This window comes from Gossypium hirsutum, chromosome A05, assembly GCF_007990345.1.
Source record: "Gossypium hirsutum isolate 1008001.06 chromosome A05, Gossypium_hirsutum_v2.1, whole genome shotgun sequence".
Taxonomy (NCBI): domain Eukaryota; kingdom Viridiplantae; phylum Streptophyta; class Magnoliopsida; order Malvales; family Malvaceae; genus Gossypium; species Gossypium hirsutum.
The window spans coordinates 53,612,934-53,636,470 of NC_053428.1; the positions used below are offsets into that span (position 1 = coordinate 53,612,934).

Genomic DNA, 23,537 nt, shown 5'->3' on the forward strand with positions numbered 1-23,537 from the left:
ACATAATTTCATAATTATGAATGAACACATTTATCAAACATATTCCATATTCACATATTAATGTCGCATGTCTCCATATATCAATAACCGTCATTTTTCTTGTTTTTCAGATAAATATGTGTAACCATTCATAAGCATGCAATTCACTGTTTCTTCCTGTCAAACACAATTTCAAATGACAAATTCATATGAATGAGCTCAACCTCATTAGCTGTTTAAATTCTGTCACTTTGATTCACATGCTCATAATTTACTAACATAACCTGTCAAACACAATCTCTGAATGATGAAATCACATAATTGAGCTCAATTTCAATGTTCACTAAAATCTGTCATATAAATTCAAATAATAATTACCAAAACATTGTGAAATTGAAGAACGTCTTACGTTCATTGGTCTGCACCGGTATGCACTAAATTTCACTGATAATCACTGATGCCATAGCTCAGCTATGGTCTTACATCTTCATTATCATTATGCCATGGTGAAACTATGGACTTATCTATCAATTCATCACTTTTTACTAAAATGTCATAGCCCAACTATGGTTTTAAACGAAAATCACTTGTCACTTGTAGCCGAAGCTACCACTATTCACTGATCAGGTAGCCGGAGCTACCACTTCTCACTGATCAAATTACTTATTATCAAATTAGGAAACGTCTTACAAAATTGAGTATGTCGTTGCTCAGTCCCACGATTCACAACTCAGTATGGTTTTCCTCATTGAAATACCATACCTACATTTCACAACTCGGTATGGGAAATACCATACCTACGTTTCTTAACTCAGCATGGATAATACCATACCTACGTTTCACAACTTAGTATGGATGATACCATACCTACGTTTCACAACTCGGTATAGATGATACCATACCTACGTTTCACAACTCGGTATGGTTAATACCATACCTACGTTTCACACTTTGCCATAGACCAACCATGGTATTTTCCGTCAATTCATCTTGTCACTGAACTGAAGTGCTCAATTTGATCATTTATTCAATTTTCATGTTTTTACATTATTCACGATTTTATCATCAATACATATGAAATAACACATCATGAAATTCATAAAATTAACAAATGGTCATTAAAATTTAGTTATATAAACTCACAAGTTCAATTTTTGTATTATAACGATAATCATAATTTCATAATAAATATTCCAAATAAAACATTATATCATTTCTAATTCAACATTTATCGATTATAATCGGGCATGTGATCAATTTATACACAAGTCATTCATATATACATATTTTTCCTTCTCCTCCTCTCCATCCACATCCTTAGTATAAATAACACACTTGTAAATAACATTATCCATAATTTTCACTATTTACTTATGTGAATATTCAAGCTATCCATCTGTGTCATAGTCACTAAATTATTTTTATCTTAAGCTATAGAACTCCAAATTATGATCTGCTAATGTTTCCTGAAACTAGACTTATATATCATTTTACCATATATATTTTCATAATTTTTGGTTAAACCAATAAGTACAGTTTATTCTTTAAAGTCACCCATATTCTGCTATCTGACAGTTCTGACCCTTCTTCACTAAAAATTAATTATTTCTTCATACAGGATTCGAATGATGTTTTCGTTTGTTTCTCTTGAAAATAAACTCATTAAGAATTATAAACATATAAATTTAAGCCTCTAATTATTTTTCTCCAATTTTTGATGATTTTCCAAATTCATAATAGGGTAACCCAAAATCATTCTGACCTTGTCTCACAAAATTTATTATATCTCATGATTTATAACTCCATTGCTTACATCATTTCTTCTATAAGAAACTAGATTCAATAAGTTTTAATTTCATATTTTATTCATACTCTAATTCGATTTCTACAATTTTTGGTGATGTTTCAAAGTTAGACTACTACTGCTGTCCAAAACAGTTTTAGTACAAAATGTTGATTTTCATTTTGCCCCAAATTTCACAGTTCATACAATTCAATCCTTGCTCAGTTAACCCCTCAATTGAGCTAATTTTTTTCATTTAATACTTTATTATATCATTTTAAACTACTTCATAACCCTTGAAAATAAAAAATTTAGCACTAGACCTTAATTCCAAACCCTTTCACAATTAGGTCCTAAAACTAATTTCCATCAATTTTACTTGATAAAATCATCATATATCAAAATTAAAGCTTCAATTCTATGTTTATTCATCATATTCTTCCAACAATCACCCATAAAAACTTTAAAAATTAGCCATGGACTCAAAAACTAATGACATAGTAAGTTGGACCCAATTGTAAAAGTCCAAAATCTTAGAAATTTTAAGGAGAAAGCAAGAATTAAAATCACATGAAGCTAAAGTATGAAAACCAGCTTGAACCCTCTTCCATGGCTATTTTTCAGCTGATGAAAATAAATAAAAATGAAGAGAATTCTAGATATTCCAATTTGGTCCCATTTTTATTTAGCTAATTTTGGCAATTTTCCAATTTTGTCCTTCTTTCACCCTTTTCTTGATTTTCTCAGCTATTGCTACCCAAAATATCTCATTTGGGCTTATTTGCACTCTAGGTCCTTCCTCATTTGACAATTGAGCTATTTAATCCTTTTAGCAACTTTTACAACTTTTTCAATTTAGTCCTTTTTATTTAATTAACCACCCAAACGTCAAAATTTTCTGACGAAATTTTAATACTACCTCACTAACACTCCATAAATATTTCTAAAAATATTTATGGCTCAATTTATGAAGTCGAGGTCTCGATACCTTATTCTCGACCCAATTTACCTAATTAATTCGTTTAAATCACCAAATTCACTAATTAAAAAATACTTCTATATTGACATTTGACTCATAAGTATTAATTTATTAAATTTTTGACTCACTCATCGGATTTAGTGATCTCAAATCTCTATTCCTGACACCACTGAAAATTAGGTTGTTACACAGAGAATACAATGAAATAGCGTTATCCAAACCTATTCACTGGTAAGATTTTTGGGGATGAAAATCCTTAGGGGGAGAGTCGTAATAGCCTGATTTAGACCGTAGTCGGAACGGTGGTTTCGGGACCACGAGTCCGAGTCAGAAAAATATTTAAAAATTATTTTTTGTGTTTATTATGTGTGAATTTGTATGTGTGTGAAATTTTCATGATTTAATTTTATCGTGTGAGTGCCCGATTAAATAAAAGGACTTAATCCGTAAAATAAAAATTTGGTGGTTATTTTTAAAAGGGGCAGAATAGTGGTTGTTCTTTTAATGTGGAGGATTTATGTTGCAATTAGTCTATTGAATAAATAAGTGGACTGTAATGACCAAGGATTATAATGATTTTATATTATGTTATAAAGGTTATATAAGTAATTTGGTTAATAAAATTATAATAATTAAAACAAAGTTATCATATTCACTTTTATTTTCTTTGGTCATCCACCAAAACTAGAAACAAAAGAAAAGAAATAAAGAAACTTAGGGTTCGGCACTTTGAAAGCTTGATTCAAGGTCAGTTCTAGCTCAGTTTTTGATAATTTTTACGTTTTTGAGATCATTGCTAAGTTATCTTCAAGACCCATGCTTGAATTTTTGATTTTGATGAATATTTTGAGTTATGCCATTGTTGAGAGCTTGTGATTTTTGTTGTTTGATGATGAAATATGAAGGATATGTTTTGGGTTAACATGTTTTGTATTGGAGTTTTTGATGATTTTGAGTAATTAGGACTAAATTAAAAAATTATAATTTGAGGGACTAAAATGTGAAATAAATGAAATATATGGACTTGTATGAATATGTGTAACATTTGGCCTAGCTTGGGTGTAGTGAAATTTTGCATATTCTGTGTTTTGTGCAATAGGGACTAAATTGTAAAAAATGTAAAATAGGGGTAAAATGGTAATTTTCCCATTTATGTGTTTTTGGACTAAATTTAATGAAAATATGTTTGAATGAGTTTAATTTGAATATGTTTAGATCAAGAACCAAAGCAATCGAATTTGGATAGGGGGAAAACGAAAATTGTTGACTAGTCTCACGTTCCGTTTTACATCGTCCAAGGTAAGTTTATAAGCAAATAGACGTACTTAATTTTAATTAAATGTAAAATATATATGGTGAAATGAAAAATGTGAATTTATATTCACAATAGCCGAATATATATATAAGCTTGGCAACTATATTTCTGAATTCGTTTCGACTGAGTTACAACATCTGAAAGCCTCGTATGAACCTTAGGAATAGTTAGGATACATATGTCATGACATAGGATTCTGATATGTGATGTGCGAGTAAGACCATGGCATCGATATGTGATTTCGATATATGTGTGCGAGTAAGACCCTGTCTGGGACAGTGGCATCTATATGTGATTACATGTAAGACCACGTTTGGGACTTTGGCATTGTACGATATATGTGTGATTATCTGAGTGTCCTATCCAATTCTGAATGATTCATTAGGCAAAGATAAGTTGTGATCGAATGTGTAAAACGTGTTAAATGGCCAGGTATGAATTAGCTTGTTGTCTACTTGAAATAAGGTAAGTAAGTAACCTGATATTTGTTACAAATTGTGTGTGATGCAAATGAAGAATATATGTGAATTTGGTAAGTGTATTCGGCCTTGTGAATATTATTGAAATGAATTTTAACTATGTGCATATATGATCATGTTTATTCGGCCACATAACTAGTATATGCATATGAAGTTATATTTTGATATATGAGCTTATGTATTTGAGTGTATGTGGACTAGGTTTTATAATGACTTTTTGGCTTGGGAAGTTGAATAATAATATGCTAAATCAGCTATGTGAGCATTCGGCCGAGGTAGAAATTATGTATGAAAATGTAGTATTTATGAAAATTGTAAGTTTGAGTCTAAGCATGGTAATGTTAATGCAATTCGATTTAGTTTAAAATGAGTTGATTATATCACTGGATTGTTTATTTGTTTATGACTTACTAAGCTATGATAGCTTACTCTGTGTGTTCATGTTTACTCTGTTTTATAGATTTTGGATCAAGTTACGAGCTCGGGGATCATCAACAAAGTTCATCACACTATCTACTGTTTCGGTATTTCATAAGTTGAGCTTGAATTATGGCATGTATAGGCTAGCCTTGGAGATAGTTTATTTTGAAAGTGTATGTATATAAGCCATGTGAAAATGGCTTAACCTACTTGCTTGAATTTGGTTTTGGTTGATCATGGCTTAATTCCATATTGGTTATTATGTTATGTGTCATGGATGAATGGTATATGTGATATCCATTTTGTGCATTGAAGTAGGTTGGAGATTTTGGATATATGCATTTGGTTGATTCGGTTATGATATATGGATAGATAAACACGTATGTGAAATGGGTAATTATGCTTAATTAAGTATTATTATGTGACTTAGCATTAAAGGTTATTTGGCTATGTCCGAATATGATATAAATTTGTGTGATATGTTTATTACATAAAATGTAAGATTTATGTTTTAAATATGTCCTTATTTGGCTAAAGACTTGTAATGATAGTAATAATCTCACTTGATTGATAAGTATAATCGGTTAAATGTTAAAATGAGATAATGAATATGGTTGATTATAATGCTTACGGTTGTGTATACATTTGATTTTCGTTTGGATTTATATTAAAAGTGTGTTTGAGATATTCAAAGTTGTGGAGTTTGGCTTATATGTTTCGGCCACAAGGTAAATAATGGTTGTTGAACTAACTAAAGTATAATATGCATTAGACAGGTGATATTCATGATTATATGCGTTTTATGTAAAGTCTAAATGTCCGAATTGTTGATAAGTAGACTAGTGCGTATATGCATTTTGGCATGTGAAATGAGTGCATTTCAAGTTCATTATGGTCAAAATGCGTATAAGGTTTTATTTGTTTAATGAAACATATTTGACCATTTGTGAAGTTATTTATGCCACATATGTTAATGACAAAAATGCCATGTGTTAATTTTAATTGATTTAATTTGTACATGTATAGAAATATGACTTAAAATGATTAATGTTTATTAGATATTCGAATATCATTACAATGTTGATTATATAATTTGTATTTTTATATTATGTATTAATAAAATCATGATTAACACTTAATTGGACATTCTTTTCTATATATGAATATGACTTGTGTTAATGATCAGAGTTGTGCTTTTGTTCAGTAATGCCTCAGGACCCTAATTCGGCAACAGGTACGAGTTAGGGGTGTTACAATGTTAGTCATTATAAACCATGTGAGTGGTTCATTTGGACCACACGGGCTAGGCTTCTAGGTCGTGTGGGCCTTTTGGGCCAATTTTAGGGCCCATTTAATGGTTGTCTAGGAGACTTGATATTTGGGTCCGAAGACATTGTAAGGGCTGGAAAACTGCAAGTTTAATACTTAGGTTCGTATGAGTAACTCTAAAAGCATGTCAAATATCAAGTTTTAATATTTGTTAAATAGATTATGAATATAAGCATGTCATGTAACATATGTTATATGTATATATGCCATCTGTCGTTACTAATATATGTGAATGATATGTATATGTATGGGGTGGGTTATGTATGATGGAGGAATGTATATGGCAGTGCATACTGCAAATATGGTGGCTAGACCGCAACACTATATGTATGGCAGCTCCGTTGCAATTTTATAAGTGGCATATCGCCACATACCGGTGTGATTGGATAAAGGGACTCATAAAGTCCAATATGATATGATTGGCTGATCGGAGATGGTGTGCAGCGGATGGGGGTAGGATTTGATATGTACATTATGGTCTGATATTATATGTTTGATATGTTCGAGCATGTTATGCTACATTATGATAAGTTGTAATCTGATATGGTATGAATTATTTGACGTAAATGAGTCAAGTGATGTTTTAATATATAATTGACGTGTAAGAAAAGCATGATTTTGGAAGTTGGCCCAATTCACATTGAGCTAGTAGCTCACGTTCTTATATGATTTGTTTCAGGTAATCTTTCAACCTAGCATTGGACGATGTCACTAGAGACTCGGGTTTCACATTTGCTACAACATTTTATGGTTCTGACTCATTTGTTTTAATGGGACATTTCAGACTTTAATAAGGTTTATTAATTTTTGGATATTTTATAATTTGTTTATATCGTTAGGACTTGAACGGTTTATCTTGTCTAAGCTTAAATGGTTAATAATCCAAGATAACGTAATTAAAATGAACTCTGATATTTCAAATGATAAGTTTTCAAGTAATCGCCGTTGCAAACTAAAATTTAAGGATTTCACTAAAGATGATTTTGGGTGTTATAGAAATAGGGAATTTAACTTGGTTTATTGAAATGATTGGAATATTTTGTAAAAGAGAGAGACGATAGAAATTTTCAACCCACGAGAAATTGGATTTCTTCAAAATAAATAAACTATGGTTTTCTTTTGTTTAGTGATGTAGCCTCCATAATCTAATCATAATGTTTAGACCGGGTTTAGGGTGTTACAAAGTGTGTCTTTTATTGCGCATTTTTTAGCCACATAAAAAATCAATTTCCCTAAATACTAAAAAATGGCTTATATCTTCTTCTTTTCTTTTCTTTTCTTTTTTTTTTGAAATCGACATATACTGATGATTTTTCCATTTAAGCCACTAACAAATGTGGTTTTTCAAAAAATTTATAAACTTATTTAATTTAATACATATGATCCATAATAAAATAAAAACTTAAAATTTTAAAAAAAATATATTTAATTTTAATATATTTTTTAAAGTTTTATTTTTTAAAAATATTTATAACTTATTAAGAATCTAATGGTGTCAATGAATACTTTTATATTGTTTATTTTTAACATCAATAATTTAATTTTTTTTTCTAAAACAATTATTTATCCAAAAGAGCAATTGCAATTACTTGAGGAAAAGCGAATCCTCATGAGGGCCTAGGGTGTGTTGGCCTCTCCAAAGCTTTTGAAAATTTTAATTTATTATTGAAGTTTTGAAATTTTTAAAAATTCTTAAATAAACTTTATTTTTTAAATTTTTATGGAACCTCTAAAATTTTTAATTAGACGTACCTTATTAAAACTCTGAAAATTTAAAAAAGTTTTAGTTAGACCAAGATATACCACTAATTTTGAATCAATGAAGATGATAAAATTTTAAAATTTCTCACCGTAATCCTGTAAGGGTGATGGTAGGTAAAGCTAGAGGTCAGGTCGTTAATAATTTGAATCAGAAAACAGATTTACGAGTCAACCTTGGGCAAAGAAAAATGAAACCTGGGCCGCGATTTTCCATTTCCCTTTTCTTTTTCTTTGTTTGCATGAATGACTTTGGAATTCTTTTCTAGTAAAAAAGAACTAAGGGATTCACATTTCCAATCCTTACATGGACTTGTGCTCTACTTCTTTCCATCTTCTCTAATAAATTACTCAATTCTTTTAGTATTACATTTCTATAAAACTGCTGTCTGCTTCGTTTCGAATACGTTTGCTCCTCTTTACTGCAACTCATCGAGTCTCTTCATGGTTGATATTCTAAGGTATGAATACCATCCTTTCCTTTTGCTGGGCTTTCGATTTTTGTTTCCCTTTCAGCTTCAGCTTCAGCTTCTGCCTCTTAATTGATTCCTATTTATGAGCTTTACTCTTCTTTTTTCCTTTTAAAAGACAAAGAAAGAATTGTTTGTAGTGTTGTAGGCATTACATGATATCTTGAAATTTATTTTTATTTTACTCTAATGGAAGGTGTTGCAAGCTCCTCCTCAGTTCTTCAAGGGAAATTAATAAACTCACACTTCTAACTATATTCTCATTAGAGATGACACCCAATTAATTCACTTAATTATAAAATTATTAAAACTTCTTTATTTAATAAAATAAATTGGAAATTTTATCTTTCCATATAAAATATTTAAAAGAAATTTGCTTATGAACTCAAAACATTATAATTTTTAATATATTAATAATTTTTCATTTACATGATTAATGTTCTATAATCTAATACATATAATATTTGCTTAATTGAGTTAATATTACGAGCTAACTTAACTCTGAAAAAAATATTTAAAAACCCTTTTTTATAGAGTAATGAATATTAATGCATACTATTTTATATGAAATAATTTAATTAAAAGGATTGAACTTGAGCCTAAATAGATTTCTTTTATACATTGAATATTCAAATATGAATTTGTGCAGATGTTCTAAATTTTGAATCTATTTACTATTAATAATAAATTTGATTATTATTATTTGATTTTTATTTAAATAACATTTATTCATGAGATATTTGAATATGTTAAATAAGCCTCTAATATATTATTTTTATCCATTAAAACCCTTAATTTTAATTTAGGTAATTTTTTATATTTTGCTTGTTATACTTTTATTAGTTATAAATATTTTTTTATTAAACACTCATATATGGGATTAAATATCTTTTAATCTATTAAAATAAAAAATAATAAACTATATTAAAAGAGTTTTAATATCATACATTTTGAGTCTTTAGTAATGAAACCTTTGTAACTAATAAACTCATGACATGTGTAAAAATAAAAGTAAAAGATAAAAATTTTTACTAAATTAAAATTAAAAACTTTAATAGGTAGAGATAATAGATTAGGGGTTTATTTAATTAGAAAATAAGTATAAGAGTTTGTTTAAAGATAACATAATACCTTGAGGTTTATATATGTATATATATATTGGCCAAATTAAAACATATATCTGTAAATTTTGAAATCTGCCCAAAACCCATTATTATCCTTTAACTAGTTTCTTTATCATATGATTCCTATGTTCGCGTGTAATAATTAAAATATATTATAATTTCGTATGTAAAATATGTTTTTACTTGTTTATTTAAAATATAGTTTAATAAATTAAAATATAAAACTTTACCTAAATTTTGTTTTAAAAAATAAAATAATTCAAATTTTAGATATTTGTAATATAATTAAGCGATAATAATCATTAAATTTATATCAAAGGAGCAATATATAATTGGTGAATCATAAGAGGAGGACAAAACCCTAATAATAACGCGATTCAAAATTAAACCACACATAAAATGGTGGATACCCTAACTATCATGCCAACATACGAGATTTAAGTAACAATATACTTTTAAACAAAACATTAATAACCTAAAACTTTTAATCCAAATAATTGAAATCCACATTAACATTATGAAAATAGGTAATATATAAATTAAACCAAAATTTATAATTCATTTAATATTAAAAAATAATAAAATATTTATTTTATAGTCAAATATGTCGTATTTATTTTGAAAGTAAAAAATGTAATCAATATTTTTAAAATTAAACTAGTAATTGAATTGATCATACCACTGATTCTTAGTTCAACTGATTCAACTATTCATCAAACTAATTCAAATGTTAGATAATCAATATTATATACTAAAGGCAGACAAAACAGGAAAGAAAGAAAAAAACATTCATTTGAATAATTACAACAAAATAAACCAGTTATTCCACTTTTATTATTTTATTATTAAAAAATTAGTGGCTAATGAATATACATTAACTCTCTTTCCCTTCAAAAAAATACAAATTTTACCTTGAAAATAAAATACATACAAATCAAGAAATAATAAAAATATTCGATCACTATTCATAACAGCGAAGGAATTATAATGGACGATGAATAGCTTAATTGTGATGAAAAAGTCAAAATCATTAATCACATTACAACTCATTTGGTCAAAATAAATAAAAATAGCATTTATATTCTTAAGTTCTTTAGTCTTTTGAAATAACAAAATGAAAGAGAAAATAAAGCTTTGCAAAGTTTCTTCACCTGAAATAACTCAACGCTAATAGCGACAGTTGGAGACAGTGGCAACGAGCTTCAAGGCGGCACAAAGCAAAGAAACTAATAAAGCAAATTGTTTTTCTTGTTCCTTAGAAGTAGAAAGACTGTTTTTCTTTGTCCTTGTGGTTTAGATAGGGTACCAATCGGGGGGACTTTGATTATTATTATTCTTTCTTTCTTTCTTTTTCTTTTTGTGTTGGATACATAATGCTATTTTTTTTAGCTTTTGGGCCGGTAATCATGGGCTTTTTTTTTGGTTTAGCTTAGTCCAATCTAGACTAATATATGAAAAACTAGTTCAATTGATTTTTTTGATTGACGTTTATGGTTCAACCACAATTTTTGCTAGTTCACGATTCAAATAGGGTTTTAACATTCTTTAAATTAGTATATTGACTAGTTCCCAATCCATTTGGTTTGTCTAATCTGATTTCAACATCATTGGACATAGCCATAATTATGAAAATACATTAAAAAGAGTCCATAGTTATAACAAAATCAGCTCATTTCATAATAACTAATAGAGTTATCAAAGTAATTAATGTAAATTCTAAGAGATAAAGATGTATAAAGATTAAATCCATTAGGAGTCTCATTTTGTAGATAGGCACAAATCTTAACCGTTGATGTAATTCGATTTGTATCGTTGGATCTAGGGAAGCTTAATTATAAATAGAGGCCTTTCTCCCCTCATTTGTAATGACTTAATTGTAATCCTTTAAATTAATAAAGATACTTAGAGAACATTTACTCAAATAGCTTGTGTGTTGCTTTCTTGTGGCATTTTTTCTTTCTTACGTTGCTCTTTTGTCTTTGAGTTGCTCCCACTTTATTTTCGGTGCTTTGAAGAATTTTTATCGAGAGTTCTTACTTTGTGAAAGTTAGGCTAACTTAAGTGAATTTGAAAAGAAGAAATCGCCTAAGGCCGTATAGATTGCGAAACTAAAGTTCTAGCCCCGTGACATTTATAACTAGTTTTGACCATATAGCAATCATCGGAAAACATCACTGAAATATATGATCGATATCCTCTAGCTCAGCCTCACATAGGTTGCATTTAAGGTCCCTTGGAAGATGCCTTTGTCACCACTTAACATTAGTCATCAAGCTATTCTGGAAAATGAGCCTCAAGAAGGCTCACACGCTTTAGGGGGCTGGAACTTTCCAAACTATTTCACAAATCGTGTCTGCTGCATTAGAAATAGTTCCTGGTACAACTTCATAAACATTTTCTGTCTTAAATCTTTTGTTTTGATCCGATACCCAACTTGGAATATCATCAACATCAATAGAATTTGGGGGTTTAATTATCGCAATCCAATACCTAATTTCAATAGGGACTCAATGAGTAAATTTTCCCTACGCACATTCTCCATCATGCATTACCACGTAACTAACTAGAACATGCACACCTTTGGAAAGTGAAGGGCCTTGCCATAAATTTTCCAAAGGACCACAGCCAGGAACCCATTAGTCCTTCCAAAAATCAATACAATTACCATTACCAAGCATTGAGTTTTAGGAATCAAAACCAGTAAAGCCCTATTAAACCAACAAGGCATACCATCTACAAAGACTCCTCTACCGAAATCATACACACTCTTGTCAACCACCTCCCAATTCTTTTGAAAAAATATGGCGTTAATACCATCAATTTCTAACAGCTTAAGGGGTTGCATATCCATTACCGTGTTCTTAACCTTCTTGTCCCTTACTGACCACCTTTAGACATACTAATATCCAGAGTGTGAATCCTACAACTAAAGATATGGAATTGAGGAGGTGTCCGCAAGTATACAAGTCAAGTTGTAATATAATTTTTACAACGAAGTAGATGAGTACTCCAAGGATCATAGCAAATGGAGGCGAGTACTAAATTAAATTTAGTCTAAACGCAAATAAAATTAATTAGTAATTAAATAAATTATATTACGAGTGAACATAAAAAAGAAATTTTTTACTTTTATAAATAAATATTAAAAAATTACATAAATAAAGTGAACTTCGAATAACTAAAATCTAAACTTAATCAAATCTAAATATGGGTTATTAGCTCACCTCAGTGATCATAACTAATTCTTATTTCGGGTTTTTATTCAATCAACTAGTCGTTAACTTAGCAAGATCTCTCAATCTTCCACTAAAATAACAAGTCAACAATAACTACTTATCTCTCGACCTCACAGTCCAGACCGATTCGAGACTAAGGTGTTCACAAATAGACTATACAAATTTTGGGTTAATTCCCACCTAAATGACTTCCTAAGGTCATCAAGCCTAGGGTTTAAGTTCTTCCTTTCCCAAATAGTGATCCGCTAAGAAGACCCTTCATAGCAATTAGTCAATCACACCTCCACTCGTTAATTCTCCATAAAAGGATTAGTTCCTCATGGACTCCATAAACATATTAAACTTGATGATAAAGATATGCATGAAAAATAGATCAAGAATAAGGTTTAGACAATCCTAATGATATTTAATTGATGAAATGCAAAAATCCTCAAACGTTTAATTGTGTTTACAAACCAAGTTCTTTGAAGAACACAAAGGAAAAGAACTGAAAAGAAATCTAAAGCCTAAAAGAAAAGAAAACTGAAAACTAAATTACAAGTAAAAACTGATAATAAGGAAAATTGTCCCTAAACAAGTGTTTGAAGAGCCTATTTATAGAGATAGGGTTGGTCGTCATCCTCAAACCTAGGTTAGTTAATGTTTTCATGTTAATTTCAATTATGCAAACCAAAATGCCCATCGCTTGTAATTGTTCCCATACAGGGCTGATGTCACGGCACCTTAGTGCTTGTGCCGTGACACTGAAGGCAATATGTTTGGTTCAGGTTTGGCTTCAAGGGTGTGTCATGACATCCTATTGCTGTGTCGTGACACCAATGGCAGACTTGAAATTCTTGTATTATACTCCCTATGTTGCGATATTGAACTTCCCGTGTTGCAATACAACAATTAGCTTTGAGTTCCTATGCCTTTGAATGGTATCCTGCACACTCACTAGGTACGTTAGCTCACTTTTAGGCCTCATTTTGCCCCTAAGGTTATAAAAAGATTCAAAACACACATTTTATTGAATTTAAAGCTAATATGAAAAACTTAACTAAAACATAATAAAAATGCTTGTATTCAAGCTCTTCAAGTACAAAAACTAGTTTAATCTACTACACTGTATTACAACAAATCACCTACCATACTATCCAATAAGACCTTCTCATCTCAACTAATTGGTTGGAAGTAACCTCATATCTCATAATTCCTCAAAGTAGCATCCCGAGTAAACAAATACGGTAATAGTTGAGAACCATTTCTTAAAGAACAGTGGGGTCAATGTATTATTCATTGCAATCATCCTTTAATATACTGATGTAAGTGCCCCATCGACACAAATAGTTGACGTATGAAAGAATCAAGTATTCTATCACCATTTTGAATCTACTGAGCTCGAGATTTTTTAAACCATAAGCTTTCTTTCTGTTCAAAGACCAACTCAAGTTCAAATTTCAAATTTTATTTAAGATCTTTTAGGAAGTGCAAGGGATGTCTTTCCAAAGCATGTTGAATACCTGCAATCCGAGACATCAACTTTTTTTTTCTGCCAGTCGATATAACCAAACATGCCTTTTGTTCAAATCTTAACTTCATTAGTAAAACTTTCACTGTTGGTGTTGGATGTTTACCTCTGGGTTCCAAGTTTGCTTTAGGGAATCTTTGAAATTCAGGTGAGAGAGCCACATTGTCACAAATTTAAATGGTCGCTAGTGGCCTAAAATAAGAAAAAGGGGTCGATGATCGCTACCCACCCGCTCTAAATGATGTATGGTCGAGTGCGAAAAATTCATTAGCCATGCCCTATCACCAATAAACCTATCCAGACGCTTTAGGAGATTGACTCTTGACCAAGTAAAACCAAGTTCAATATAACCCAAGGAATCTACAATTCTAGCTGCTTTGTTTGACTCCCTATTCAAAGAAATCTACTGCTCAATAACCATAATTTGTTGACTTCCATTGTTAACGTAAATATGGTTAGCCAATGTGTTGTTAATCCATGCATAACAGACTTCTTCATATGTTGCAGCAATTAGGTTTACACCACACCACATTTCCCTTGAACTCACGTTATTAGGCTGATCCCATCTATCCCAAAGCCTCTCATGTCTTTGCTATTATTCCTATGTACTTGGGAATCTTCATTACTTATAATTCCCTCTTGCAATTCCTTCTTTTATATAATATATATATATATGATTCCAACATCTTTTTGTTTGAAGGAAAGGCTATGTCTCTATGAAATTAACATTTCATTGTTATTAAAATAAATATTTGTTTAAACTAAATAGTTTTACATGTATCTTTTTTTTTTTATAGTTTGCATTTGTCTAACTCAATGATATATCATACACTATTTATTTAGATTATGCAAATTGAGTTTTAAGAGAACTAAAAAGTCATAACTATTAATTTGACATAAAAATAGGGTAAACAACCTAGTTAGTCACCCAACTTTTAGGATGGTTTCATTTTGGTCACCAAAAAAAATCCTTGCAATTTTTCACTCAACTTTTAAGGCATTTTCATTTTAGTTACACAAGTGTTGGATCCTTAATGGTGGTTAATTGTACATGCCACATCAAATTTACATTTTCATTTTGGTCACCCAACTTCTAGGTCGCTTTCATTTTGATTACAAAAAAAAATCTTCTTCTTTTTTTAGATTTAAAAAGTGATTTAGCTTCAATGTTTTAGAGAACTGATACTCTTGGGGGATCTATTGACTTGGGCCTATGTACCGATATTTGGGACCATGTATCAATACATGTTGGCATTGTTTCAAAATTTTGGCTATTGTTTATGGAAGTATTGGAATAAAGGGTCTAAGTACCGATACTCAACTAAAAGGTATTGACATCGACACTTAGAGGTATTGATACTCAAGCCTAGAAATGCAAAATTTAGGCTAGACTAGTGCAATGAAAAATACTAAAAAAAACAAAATGTAGCAAACATAAACCTAAACCATAACCAACATATTTGGTATCCAATATCTCATTCAAAACATGCTTGTTAGGCGGCATACATCAGAAAAATGAAAATTGGTAGCCTTGGCAAAATAGAAACCAAAACTATCAAACTTTTGCTTGCTAAAAACTTCAACAAAATTTTATTTAAAACTTCTTTAGCAAACAAAACTTGTAACTCAAGATGATCTAATATAACCAACAACAATAGTAAAACTCAAACTGAAATGAAAATGGTATTAACAAATAAGATAGTTCTAAGTACATGCCATGCTAAAACTAATGCATAAGTTTTTACGGAAATAAAAAATAAATTTGTGGAGACTCGAGATAATGTTGCTCGACCAATGATCTCTTCGGATCTCTACATATGATCTGCGCGCTTTCCTTAAAGCTTAGTGGTGCTCAACGAAGTTCTAAAATATCAGATAACCAAAGTTAAAAACACATGCAAAATATTAATTTCACAACAAATAAAAAAGTATACCTACACAAAAATCAAAGGTTAAATTCTAATATTAGTATAGTATACAAAAATTATGAATTTAATTCCTATACTTTAATTTGGTCAGTTTTAGTCTCTTTACTATTCAAATTTTTAAATTTTTAGTTCTCACCAAACAATAACTATTAATTTTATTAAGTTCCAGTATTTCCAAAGTCTGATGCAACAAATATATTATCATCTATGAAATGTCATGTTAACTTGTTATTTCCATATATTACTTACTAAAAATCCCGTTAATAGACCAATGGATGTCATGTGCATCAAGACGAAAGTTTCAAATTTCGAAATTGTTAGGAACTTAGAATGATCCAATTAGAGAATATGGACTAAATTTGCAACTGTATGTTAATGCAAGACTAGTAATTGAATTTAATTGAATAGATTTAATAGCTACTATTTTGGTTAGGACTAAAATTTTAAATATTAAAAAAAGTAGAAAGATTAAAATTGATCAATTAAAAAATACATGAGAAAATTTAATTAATTTAAAGTATAATGACTAAATCTATAACTTTAACAAAAGACAAGGATTAATAGCAAAATTTAACTGAAATCAAACAACCCATACATACCATACTTAGTACAATTACAATGTCAATATCTCAACCACATTTATTTAAAATGTGAAGTTACTGAATTAAGCATAGTCATAGGAATCAAATGATATTTAATTTCTTTAACAAGTAGAAATTGTGATCACCATATTCATTAACTGTTAACCCTAGTAATCATTTATGGTAGTAGCATCGAATACACGAATACTCATCCGGTGTCTTGCTATTATATGATGAGACGTTAAATTTTTATATTACAGGGCTTAATTAATCAAACTCGTTAATGTACAAAGCGTGATATTTCTATACTCGCGAATGCAAAAGCTTACAAATACTAAATTTTAAACTCAAGTATCCACAATTATATCCAACTAACTTTCCAAACAAAGTTTTCAAGGCTCAACCATTTGACTACTCAACATAAATAAATCCTTTTAGTGATTATCATTTAAACAACTTTTACTTCAATCAACATACAATTCATACATATTAAAAATTTTATTATCAACCTATAATCAAATCATAAATCAACTATTACCTTATTAGTTTCACTCCTTTAAGCCTAGAAACAATCACTCCTCCACAACTTTTGCCTTTTCTTTATCTTTCCACCTTTTGGCTGATTTATTTCGCTTCAATAACACATTAATAAGATTATATCCAAAAATCTAATCAATTAAATTGGATACAATGAAACCTCTCGCTCTCCAAAACCCAACCAAATTCCCATCAAGACTCAACCTAATCTTCACTATAATTTATTTTTAAACATTTAATTCATCAAGAAACACCAAAAATCAATTTCTTCCCGGGAATAGGAAGAGAAAGATAAATATTTCACTCAACCATATAAAAGTTCTCTTTTAATGCTCGACAAAACATGAATAATCTCGTGATTGATTTTGGCACAAAGATTGAAGAAATGTTGAGAAATTGTTTTCTTCCCTTGTTCTTTTCTTGGTTTGGCGTGAAAGAGAACATGAAAACAAACTTTCACTTCTATTTTCCTTGGAAAAAATATAACTAAAATACCCCTTAGGTAAAATTCCCACCCACATAAACCCCTCAATCTTCTTTCCTTAATAAAATCTAAACCTTAGATTTGTTACCAGACAATTTGACTTTTCTTTCAAAAAAAAAAATTTTAGCGCCAATCAATTTAATAATAAGTCTCGGTGAAAGTTCACTTTCATGGAATAATACGATATTAATTATTGGAAACCTCTTTGTTTAAATTCCCAAACATCATGAATTTCAACACTAAAATTTTTGAGGCATTATAAGAGGTAATCTTACATTTCCTACACCGAATGTCCTCTTAAAGTAATTTTGAACATTTGGTGTAGTAAGTGCTACACCAATAGCATAGTCATTTTTGTTAGGCCCGAAAAGACTAAGGGTGTAAATTGGTATTTTTAAAATTTTTTGCATACTTTTCTAAATGATAAAGAAAAGAATAAAAAGCTTAAAAAATTTGATTTATAGTGGTTTGACCTCGATTGATTGCCTCCACTACCTTGATATACCTCAATTAAAGATTTCTCAATTCACTATGCTTGAACTGGTACCTTTCAAGGAAAATGTATAACCTTTACAATTTCTATTTTTTTTACAAGGCTTAGATAGAACTTTTTCCCCTAATTTTTATGGCTAAACTAGAACAATTGGTTATGTGAAAGAGAGTAAACAAAGTGACCTCTAGAAAGCATGTGTTTACAAAAATTAAGCTCCCATAGAAATGAAATGAGAGTGATAAAAGATCTAACAATAAGCTCCTAGAGAATATTTACAAGAGAAATGAAAGAATAAAGATTTGAATACTTATCTCTTGATCTTGATGCTTGGATATCTCTTTCTTGAGTCTTGAAGTGTCCTTGAAATGTATTTATATCAAGGAACAAGTTTGCAGATGTTTATGGTTATTGGGGATGAATTCTGGCCATTGAAGCAAATTTTAGGCTTAAAACTTATCAATGCAATGTATGTCTCGAGACTTGGCAATATGTTTCGAGACATGGCTGAAAATTAACTGTTATATAGCCACTAGCAAGCCATGTCTCAAGACATGAATAGTGTGTCTCAAGACAATCTATCAATTATCTCTAGACATATTGCACAATGTCCCAAGACAGACAGCTCCTAAAATAGGTTTTTTGTTTTGAAGTTTTTATGAGGCATATGTCTTGAAACTTGCATACCAAAGTTCCTTAAAAATATTTTAAACACCTTAGAATACTTTGATATTAATCCAAAAATATTTAGATAAATTAAAACACATTTAAAACATATTTTGAGTATTTTGTAAGCCTTAGAAAATGCTTGATAAAATTTTCAATCATATTTTCAGCAAATGATTTAGGACATATATAAGATTTATATAAAAATTTTGACACATCAAAGCTAACACATTTTTTTCTCCTCCATTCATCTCGGGTGTAAGATTTTGGAATTTTGGTTGAAAGATCTAGTTAAGCTTTTATCCCACATTCCATCGCTAAAGAACTTTTAACCCTTATACAAAATGACAATCAAGTAGTTTTTGATGACCACAACACGTAAAGAGAAAATAATCGAAATGGCACTCGAAATAACGTTGGGCTTATTTAATTACAGATCGATAGCAAATACTTATATTCAAGTCCAATTAACATAAGATTTTTGTTTCTCTCCTCTATTTATGTGTGGCATAAATACGGATGTTTTCCAGGTTCATTGAAAAATTTCACAATTGATGCACCAATTTCTTGAGCCTTAATAGAAGTTGAAGATAATTTCCCACCTCAAGTTGAAGAAAATGGATAATAAAATAATTCAACACATTTTTGTGGTTCTTCTTATGATGGAATCTCTCTCATTACATAAAAGAGTTGGAGGATTATCGAGAGCCGAAATAGTGAATATGACATGTACCAACGTAGTGGAGTATAACAAAACTTCGTTGGTTTCAAGTTTCATTGCTGTGATGCAGAAACTCAGTGAACAGATGCGTGAATCAGGTTTTGGAATAGCAGTTTCTGGTTCAGGGTTTGACACTACCCATGGCCTAGCTCAATGTTATGGGGATCTATCATTGGTCGACTGTACATTGTGCTATGCTGTGGGTCGTTCGATTCTTCCCCAATGCTTTCCGTTCAACGGTGCCCGAGTTTTCCTTGATGGGTGCTTTATGAGATCCGGGAATTATAGCTACTATGATGAGTACCTGGGACCTAACGACATGGTAGTCTGTGGGAATGCAAGCCGCCAGGGATTGAGTTTCCAAACATCGGTAAAAGAAGCAGTGTCACATGCGGTGGCTACTGCACTGAAAAACAAAGGCTATGGTAAAGCACAGGTTCCGGTTTCCGGATCAAATGAGACGGTCAATGTTCTGGTCGATTGCTGGCGGACGTTGAACCGAAGCTCTTGTAAAGCATGTTTCGAGAATGCATCGGCGGAGATGTTAAGGTGCTTGCCATGGTCTGAGGGACGGGCACTCTATACTGGTTGCTTCATGAGATACTCGAACATAGATTTCCTCAATAAAGAACTTGCAGATGGAATTTCAGAAGGTAAAATAGTACATAATCGAATCAGAAGTCTGATATGTTTGAGTTATTTTGCTGGAACTATATGTGACAAAGTTCATAAGCTAACTTGATATGTATTCATGAATTTGCAGGAACCATTATAACTATAGTAATTTCTACGGTCAGTTCGCTTGTTGTTTTAGCTGTTGGTGTAGCTATTGGAGTTTATATCAGGAAACGCAGATACATACAAAAGAAAAGAGGTAAAAGGCTTATTTACTGAATCAAATGTTTAGCTCTGTTTGATCATGCAGTCACCTCAAAAGAACAAAGGAATGTTAGCCAATGTTATCTAAATTATTCAACTCCATTGAATTATTACAATATTGCTATCTGGAATAGTGGTGAGCCTCGTCTTTGTTGCTAAACTATCCGAATTCCAGGTTCAAATGATGCAGAAAAGTGGGTGAAAGTCCTTCGTGATAGTAACTTGAATTTCAAGTACTCTACACTCGAGAAGGCTACCGGTTCATTTGACGAGGCAAACAAGCTTGGGCAAGGAGGATTCGGGACCGTTTATAAGGTAGTTGATGTGCTTTGCTTTCTACATTTAACGGGTATTTTATGGTTAATCATTTATCTATCACCTGTAGGGAGCTTTGTCTGATGGAAGAGAGATTGCTGTCAAGAGACTTTTCATTAACAATCGACACCGAGCGGCAGATTTCTACAATGAAGTCAACATCATAAGCAGTGTGGAGCATAAAAACCTAGTGAGATTGTTGGGATGTAGTTGTTGCGGACCTGAAAGTCTTCTCGTTTATGAGTTCCTCCCTAACAAGAGTCTCGATCACTTCATCTTCGGTAAATTTTATTCATATCGGATACTTCTGATAACGTGTCATCATCCAATTCACTGTAAATTATTTCTCCCTTTCAAAACATAAATAGATCACAGCAGAGGTAAAGAACTTAACTGGGAAAAGAGATTCAAAATCATCATGGGGACCGTAGAAGGTTTAGTTCATCTACATGGCAACCCCACGAACAAAATCATTCATAGGGATATAAAAGCTAGCAATATTCTGTTGGATTTAAAGTTCCGAGCCAAGATCGCTGACTTCGGGTTGGCGAGGACTTTTGAGGAAGATCAGAGTCACATTAGCACTGCCATTGCTGGAACATTGTAAGCAAAAGCATCACCATTGTTTTTTTTTTTTCTTTTTCTATTTGTTCTAGGAATGATTTATTATTTAGCACAAAAAATAAATTTTGTTCGACCATCTACAGGGGATATATGGCTCCTGAATACTTAGCCAATGGGCAGTTAACGGAGAAGGCGGATATTTATAGTTTTGGAGTTCTTTTGCTAGAGATTGTTACCGGGACGCAAAACAACAAGGGTCAATACACAGATTACTCATCCAGCGTGGTTGCCATAGTAAGCTTCAAACATAAACTTTTTCCTACACAAAGCACCACTTTGTGAGGAAAAAAAACTAAAGGTTTCTTGATATTTTCGTGTTTTCATGTGTGGAAACAGGCATGGAAACACTTTCAATTAGGGACAGTGGAGGAGATTTATGACCCAAATTTAATGTTAAGTGACGATAACCAAAGCATATAGGACTACTTTGCACACAAGAGAGTCGATCACTAAGACCATCAATGTGGAAGGTACTAGAGATGCTAAAAAGGAAAGATGAAGACCTCCCTGCACCAACTCCTCCTCCTTTTATGGATGAAAATACCATGGAATTCAACGACCGCGGTGAGAAAGAATGGCATCCCATTAATGCAGCTGGTACTGATTCGATTGCCACTATCACCCGTAGTTCTTTTTACCCTAGATGATCTTTAAAGTCAGATCAGATGCAAGTGAAAGAGTATACTGGGGGAAATTAAACCTTCAAAATGATCCCACTAGGTAGAATAAATAATTATAAATGCAATATGATATTAAAATTACCTAAGCAAGCTAATTCCATTTCAGATGAGAATGGCTAAGCGAGACAACACTGTTCTGTAACTTACAATGAAAAATATTGGTGATTTATATGATTGGAATCTTTATTATTCATGAAATATATCCATATTTGTTATTTGTGTTTAACATAAATTTGAGCATAAAATATGATTTTAAAAATAATTAAGCATACAAATATTATCTGAATTAAAGTCGGACAACAGATTGTTAGACAATAGCCGTTTGGTTGCACTTTCGGATTTTCATACTTTTAGTTTCCTTTGACTAATTATGTCTTTTTCAATTTCATTTTCAGACATTTACTTTATGAATTTTTAATATTATTTGATAAGGTAGGAAAGTTTTTTCATTTAAGTAAATAAAAATAATCAATAATTTTTATATAATCTTTTCGATATGATATTTTAAATTGTTTTATCGTTTTACATCATAAAAGTGAAATTAGTTATAAATTAAATAAAAATAAAATTTTATTCGATAGAAGTAACTATGATTTTTAACTTATAAATAAAAAACCATCCAAACACCACAGCCAAGGAAACTTTCTACTTTTTTGCTTAATCATATTAGACAATCCTAGTAAAAAAGATTTGTTTCATTAATACCTTGTTTCTTTTAATTAATTTATTGATTTTTTTCAACACCGAAAAACAATATCAATAGATTTAGGCACACAAAGGGTCGAATCCATGCTTCGCATTAAATTTTTTATTTGTTTCTGTCAAACTATAAATAAACAATCTCAAGGTTAAATATGTTCTAAGTTTTTATATACTTCTAGATTTGAAATTTAGTCCTTTTACTTTTATTTTTAATAATCACAATTAAAATTCTTCTATTAAATTCATTAGCGTGACATTTTGAAATAAAATAATAAAAAAATTACTTGATAATCATATATGTTTGCTTTAATGTCCCAAACTTTTGATATAACAATATTTAAAATGAATTATATATATTATATTCCCTAAATCATTTAGTAAAAAAATAACTGAAAATTCAAACATTTTAAAAATATTTTCAAAGACTTGCAAAGTATTCAAAAAACATATTTCAAATATGTTTTAACTTATCTTAATATTTTTAAAAATTAATTTCAAAGTGTTTTAAAAAAATTTAAATTAATTTTATATAAGTTTAGAACTAGATT

General features: G+C 30.5%; 1 pseudogene; it reads left to right on the forward strand.

Annotated features, from left to right (window-relative positions):
• The first annotated feature begins 19,630 nt into the window (after window positions 1-19,630).
• On the forward strand, window positions 19,631-22,411 carry LOC107960504 (cysteine-rich receptor-like protein kinase 2; annotated as a pseudogene).
• Window positions 22,412-23,537: the final 1,126 nt, after the last annotated feature.